We start from the raw sequence: 7,561 nt of genomic DNA, 5'->3' as shown, positions 1-7,561 counted from the left end.
GTTCCCGTCTTTTTTTTTTTTTTTTTTTAAGTTTTTGCAATAGGGTACATGTACTTGCCAGAGAGAGACAGGGAGAAGAAAAGTGAGAAATCACCTCCTAGGGGAGAATGGCCACACCACATTTCCTTCTCCTTTATTCTCTGCTCAGAGTTTTGGGCACACACACACACACACACACACACACACACACACACACAGGCAGCCAGAGTGATTTTCAAGCCACTGGGTCTAGAACTCCAACTTCACAAGCAGACATGTGGGACCTAGTGCCTTGACTTCCATGCCACCTGCTGGACCAAAACCTGGTATTTAAAGACTTCCAAGATCAACCAGAAACTTTTTTTTTTTTTTTTTTAGAGTTCTTTTGCTATAGGGCGCGTCGCTCGCCAGACAGAGAGAGACAGAGAGACAGAAAGTGAGAAATCACCCCCAAGGGGGGATGCCATGTCGCAATCCTTTCTCCTCCCTTCTCCTCTCGGAGAACGCACGCACACGCGCCCAGCGTGAGTTTTAAGCCACCGTCCAGAGGGGAACCATGGTCAACTATGTGAGAGTCCAGCAACATAGCCATTACACTAACTGCTGGTCCCAACCAGAAACTTCTAAAAGGCATTTCTCCTAAGTTAGTAGGAATTTTCCAGAATAGTATTAAGAGCAATGCTTAGTTTTCTCAACTTGTAGGAAAACCACCTTTTCACGGCCTCTCCTAAATTCCTAGATTATCAGAAAACATGAGTTGGTCAATGGGAGAACAGGTGGGGGCCATGGTGAGTCTATCAACTGGGACTCAGCTCTTGGGCTTATCGACTTAAAGTCTCAATTCCTTTCCCAGCATCACATGGGTAAAGTAAGAAGAAATAATGGAGATAGCACAGGATGAAAGCAAGCTGACCTGAATTCGAAACTCGCTTCTGTCAACATCTGGTCATGTGACCTAGGGCAAATTACTTAACTTCTTTAAGGCTCTATGTCCTCATTTTGCAATGTAGTGAAAATCTGAAAGATCATCAGTGGCATTGTTCTAGACCCATAGCAAGGGCTCAATATACCTTGTTGAGCAAAATGAGTGAATAATATATTTGAGATGACTAGCAAATAGAGAAGTTTAAGAAATAATTCCTTTTCCACTCTCCACCAGTCTCACCTTCAATTCAAGCTATATGTTGTGCTTCGATTAATTTTTTCCCCTTCAAGGTTTCTCCCAAAGATCACCAAACCTATTTTTAACCAGAAAAACAAAAATTAGTGACAGCAAAGAGAAAGCATACGGTGAAAATATATTCACTTTAAGCTCCAGGCCCCAAGAGATGGCTTTGCTTTTCTGTTTGGTCAGAAATGGACCTCTCCCATGTTGTTTAGCAGAGAGAAATTTAAGTTAAAAAACTGTTTATCTATAGTATTGCAAAATGGATTCAAGACAAGCAACAAAGAGCAACCATTACCAAACCATGCATTAGAATATTTTTGTACATTTATGATAAAAACAGCATGGACCAGTATTCCAGGACATAAATTTAACCTTTGACCAACCTAGAACAGAATCCAAACTCTACCACTTACTTTGCTGTGGGCTTGGACAGTTAGCCAGCTTGAACCTCAGTGTGTGCATCTGAGAAATGTGGCTAACAAGAATATCTGTCTAATGGTTTTTGTAAGGATTAAATAAAAATAATTACCACGCTTATCATGGTGCGTGGCAGAAGATTTGCTTTCAACAAATTATAGCTACTATTATTATCTCATTTAATATACCCCATGAGGTAGCTACCATTATTGTCTCTATTTTATAGATAAGGAAACAGTCTTGGATGAAAAATGCAAAAATATTTAGCATAACACCAAGAAAATAATAAAAACTCAAAATATGTGAGTTAAAAAATAAATCAGGGCCCAGCAGATTGTGTAATGGTTACATCGCTGGACTTGCACGTAGTCAAGCACAGTTCAAGTCCCTGACCTGAAGTCTTGAAACTTAGGCTGGGTGCATGTGCTTGCGTGTCCAAGATCCCAAGAAGAGAATGAAAGAGAAGGGATTGTGGCATGGCTATCCCACTGGGTGGTGATTTCTCACTTTCTGTCTCTCTGGTGAGCCTACATGCCCTATAGCAAAAATCTCTCTTTAAAAAAAAAAAAAAATCAGGGACCAGCAGTTAGCATAATGGCTATGTCGCTGGACTCCCATGTCGTCGACCACGGTTCGTATCCCGGACCCAGTGGCTTAAATTCATGCTGGACGTGTGTGTGTGCATGCCCAAGATCCTGAGGAGAATGGAGGAGAAGGGATTGCGGCATGGCCATCCCCCCTGGGGGGTAATTTCTCGCTTTCTATCTCTCTGTCTCTCTCTGTCTGTCTGGCGAGCACACGCGCCCTATAGCAAAAACCTCTCTCAAAAAAAAAAAAAAAAATCAGTGGCTCCCAAAGTGCATGTAGATCATGGGTATTGATCAAATCTCTATTCTCTGCTGGCATCTTGCATAGGAAAAGGAAAGCAAAATTGCTGCTGACTTGTTTGTCTAGTCCCCTGTGCCAGAAGTGGTGGTCAGAGCCCTCAGACAGCTCGCACATACCCATTGTAGGTGCTCTGTGAGCAATTGTTCATCAGACAAGTGGAGGGGGTGAGCCCACTGGATCTGTTTTGGATTTTTCTAGTCAGGAGCTACACAACCACACCTCGTTTTCCCCACCTCCACCCCCCCGTTCATTGCTACTTCTTCCTTTATCTTAAAGCTTCAGGAGAATCAACACAGGATTCATTTTTCTTGATAAAGAAAGAAACTTATGCCTTCCTTGAAATGTCAACACTAAATTTCACCTGACAGTTAAAGAAAAAAGGGCTACTTATATCTAATTAGAAACCATGGTTGATTATTAAAGGTACGAACTAGAAAGGCTATAATATTGTTGACAATGAGCAGATCTCAGGGCCAGCAGGTGGTGTGGTGGTTAAAGATGTTACACTCCCACATGGCCAACTGTGGTTTGAATCCTGGACCTGATGGCTTGCTTTATCACTTTCTCTCTATCGCTCTTTCTCTCTGTCTCTCTCTGGTAAGCATGTGTGCCCTATAGCAAATTTAAAAACAATAACAAAAATAATAATTAATAAAATTAAATAAATCTTTAAAAGAAAAAGAATGAACAGGTCTCATATTTTAGAAAAAAGTATGTGTAAAGCCTGAATAAATCAATCGTTAACCTTTGGAGACCTTTGTTTAAACAAACATACTTTCTACCTATAGCAGAAATATTAACATAATCCTAAAATGCATTTGTAAAGTATTTCTCTTGGCCAACTAGTAATGTCCAAATTTGACATTCCTTTTAGGGAATACTAGTTTTATTCTGTTCTTGTGTCTATGACAAAACAAGTAGGAAAGTTCTAAATGTTTTAAAACATTTAAAAATGTTGGGACCAGCAGTTAGCATAATGGCTATGTTGCTGGACTCCCACGTAGTCGACTGCGGTTCGAGTCCTGGACCCGGTGGCTTAAACTCACGCCGGGTGTGTGTGCGTGCATGCCCAAGATCCCCAGAGGAGAATGGAGGAGAAGGGATTGCGGCGTGGCCATCCCCCCAGGGGGTGATTTCTCGCTTTCTATCTCTCTGCCTCTCTCTGTCTGTCTGGCAAGCGCACGCGCCCTATAGCAAAAACCTCTCCAAAAAAAAAAAAAAAAAAAACCATTTAAAAATGTTTTAAATGAGGGGCCAGCGCAGGTTGTGTGGTGGTTAAGGCATTGGACTCACCTGGCCAACCACAGTTCGAGTCCCGAAACTAGATGCTTTCTCTCTCTCTCTCTGATCAGCACGCATGCCGTACAGAAGATTAATAATAATAATAAATAAATAACAATTAAATAGATAATTCTTTTAAAATGGTTTTAAATGAAGGCATGCTTGACTATCACTCTATGCATTTCAAAAATAAGAACAATCATCTAGAAAGGGGAAAGTGAGGGTCTAGAGTAGTGACTTTAGAGTCAGACCATCTTAAACTACAATGCTAGAATTCAGGCCCAATCAATTACTAGTATGTGAATTGAACAAGTCACACACACACGCATATGCATATAGTCACATACATATACACATGATATGATTGTAGTGAAGATTAAATAAATGATTACTATAAAGTACTTAACATAATTATGCATGGTACATAGAATGTGCTTGGTAAATGGTAGTTGTTATTTTCAGAGAAAGAATGGAAAGAGTTAGAGGCCAAATCCCTTGACAATAAATTTCCATATCCACAAGTTCTAGCTGGTCCCCAGAAACAGAGTTTCTATTGTGTATTTCCAAGAAATTGCCTAGAAGACAAGCAACTATGATGTGGGGAGAGTGTGTGATTTAAGATTGGAGGAACCTAAGCCCCAAGTCCTGACCCTAACACTTTCAGACAATGTGAACTTGCACTAACCACCTGTCATCTCTGAGATTTGAATTCCCTGTCTGAAAATAATTTTCGGGATTTTTCTGATTAATAAGAGAGACAATGAGTGTTACACCCCTTTACAAAAAGTGGTATACTTTTAAAATCTTAGTGAACGAGCCAGTTCTGTGGCCTGCTGGTTAAGCCAGGTGAGTCCCACATGGTGGACTGTGCAGATTGAGTCCCAAACCCAAAAGCTTGAGAAACCCATGGGCATGTGTGCAAGCATGCCCAGAATCCTGAAAGGAGGGAAAGATGGAGGAGAAGGGATTGCAGTGTGACCATGCCCCAAGAGGGGGTGATTTCTCCTCTCACTCTCTGTCTTTCTGTCTCTCTCTGGCAAACACACATGCCCTCTAGCAGAAACAAAAGAAAACTAGTAGGGAGTTTTTGTTTGTTTGTTTTGTTTTATTTATTTATTTTGTTTTCTGGTCCTGTAATGGTCTTGCCCTAAGACAGGAAATGCAATGCTGTAAGGTGAGCTGCCAGGTTTTCCATCCAATGGGCAGCAGACGTCTCAGGATCTCACAACTTCACGTGTATCAGATGCCACAGTGCTGACACTTCAGAGTGGAAGGGGACATAAAGGAGAGCTATGGCACAAGAAAGTTCTAAGTTAGCTTTCTCAGATCTGTCAAGAAAAGATCCTCTAACCATCTCTCACCCTGGTCAGGAAAACTGACCTGCACTCTCAAACTTCCTCACAGAAGAAATCATTCTTACAAAGGATTCAGAAACTTGGAGAACAAAGAGAGACTGAGGAAGAACACTCTTGCTCAGCAGTTTATTTTCATAGGAGATTCCTGTGGTGAGAACAGACTTTTTCATTTTCATGTCAACACACATAATTGGCGTGTTTCACGAGCTCTTTCTTATAGCAGCAGTGTGGTGTCATAGAAAGAGCTTTAGAGTGACTCAAGGCTTGGCTCAAACCCCCCATTCTTTAATGTATGACTTCGGTTGAGTGTTGCTTCCTTTGAACTATGGCTGCTTCTGGAAGCTAAGCAAAGTCAGGCATTTAGAGGAAACATTTCTTCTAGCTCACTCTGTTGCTCTTAGAAGTAATACTTTTAGTTTCCAATGTTTATTTCTGAGTTAGTCTAGTCTCCTCTGTTTCTGTGAACGCTGATACTATGTTCTTCATCTGAGAATTTAGTGCCAAGGCCTGAATCTAACAGATAGCGCATTCTTAATACATGTTTGTTGACCGATTGAATTTCTAACTCACTCTAAGCTCCTTGAGTGAAGCCCCCAGAGTACTCAGCACTGTGCAAAGTAGGTACTGAAAGATTATGAATTCATGTGCACTGTGCTTATCATCTCTTTCTTCTGCTTTAGTTGCATCTTCTCTATGAAAAAATATTTATATATTCTTGGGTAATGGCTATGTTGCTGAACTCCCATGTAGTCGACCGCAGTTCGAGTCCCGGACCCAGTGACTTAAACTCATGCTGGGCACATGTGCATATGTGCTCAAGATCCCAAGAGGAGAATGGAAGAGAAGGAATTGTGATGTGGTCATCCCCCTGGGGGGTGGTGGTGGTGATTTCTTGCTTTCTGTCTCTCAGAGAGAGAGAGAGAGAGAGAGAGTCTTGTTCAACTTTGTAAAAAAAAAAAAGTTGAAGTTTCCTGTTCCATTTCTCAACAGCCACCAATAGCTAGTACAAACCACTGTACTCTTGGGGACTTTTGGAGCCTCCCTGTACGGTAGAGTTAGCAAATAAAAATATAGGCACCAAGTTAAATTTGAATTTCATATAACAATGAATAATTGTTTGGCATAAATATGTGCCATAACATATTTGGATCATATTTATGCCAAAATTTTCTCACTGTTTATCTGCAATTCAAATAGAGTGTCTGTGTTTTATCTGGCAATCCAGCTTACAGGGTCTCACCGTAAGTACTGACACAAATATGGAAGTTGTTATCTCTCAAAATTTAGGCTCTGTGCTCTTTAATTAGTCAGTTCCCAAACATCCTAAGGAGGTAGAAAGCTGCTTCAAGCACAGGTGTAGCTCAGTCACACATCAGGGAAGGGAGATTAAAGCCCCTCATTTTCCAGCTTGATTTTGTTTCCTTCATTCAACCAGTGAGTTGCTCTCTCTCCTAGCCAAGAGGATGCTTGTGGATTTTCTAACACTCATAAATCAGAGTATCCAAGTATTAAGCTTAGATGGCCCATTTTGTGCCTCTCCTGAAACCAGTTCATCCTTTCAGATCTCTTGCTACTCTCGCTGAAACACAGAAACCACATCTCCTTCTCCAAACATCAGAAAATTTTGACCTCTCTTTTTCATGTCTCTCTCTCTCTCTTTTTTTTTTAACTGCCAGAGGGCACATGTGCTCACCTGAGAGAAACAAAGACAGAGAATGTGAGAGAGAGAAACTATTCCTCTATGGGGTGAGGTCATACTGCAATCCCTTCTCCTTCATTTCTCCATGCTGTTGGGGTTATGGTGACACACACACATGTGCCTGGTATGTATTTCAAGCTGTTGGGGCCAGGATTTGAACTGCGGTTGGCCACGTGGAATCTAGCTCCCTTAACTACTATGTTATAGAGGCAGCCCTTTTATGCCTCTTAGTGTACTAAGTTACAAAGTCCTAGGTTTGTTCTTGTTGAAGTATTTTTTTTGTTTTTGTTTTTGTTTTTGTTTTTTAAATCAGGCTATTTTAAAAAACTTTATTATTATTTTCCAAAAAATTATTTATTTAATTTTGGGACCAGCAGTTGGCATAATGGCCATGTCGCTGGACTCCCATGTAGTCAACTGCGGTTCAAGTCCCAGACCCTGTGGCTTAAACTCATGCCGAGCGTGTGTGACTGCATGCCCAAGATCCCGAGAGGAGAATGGAGGAGAAGGGATTGCAGCATGGTAATCCCCCCCTCCTCCACCTGGGGGGTGATTTCTCGCTTTCTGTATTTCTGTCTCTCTTTCTGGCGAGTGCAAAAAACCTCTCCCCCCAAAATTATTTATTTAATTTTATTCATTATTATTATTATTATTAGTCAGTTCATCAGAGACAGAGGGAAAGTCAGAAAGCAAGCTGGCCAGGTCTGGGACTTTAACCATGGTTGGCCACGGTGGAGTCAGTGTCCCAACTACCACGCCACCTGCCAGTTCCAG

This window comes from Tupaia chinensis, unplaced genomic scaffold, assembly GCF_000334495.1.
Source record: "Tupaia chinensis unplaced genomic scaffold, TupChi_1.0 Scaffold000139_1, whole genome shotgun sequence".
In the NCBI taxonomy this organism is placed as follows: domain Eukaryota; kingdom Metazoa; phylum Chordata; class Mammalia; order Scandentia; family Tupaiidae; genus Tupaia; species Tupaia belangeri.
This window is presented reverse-complemented; position numbering follows the sequence as displayed.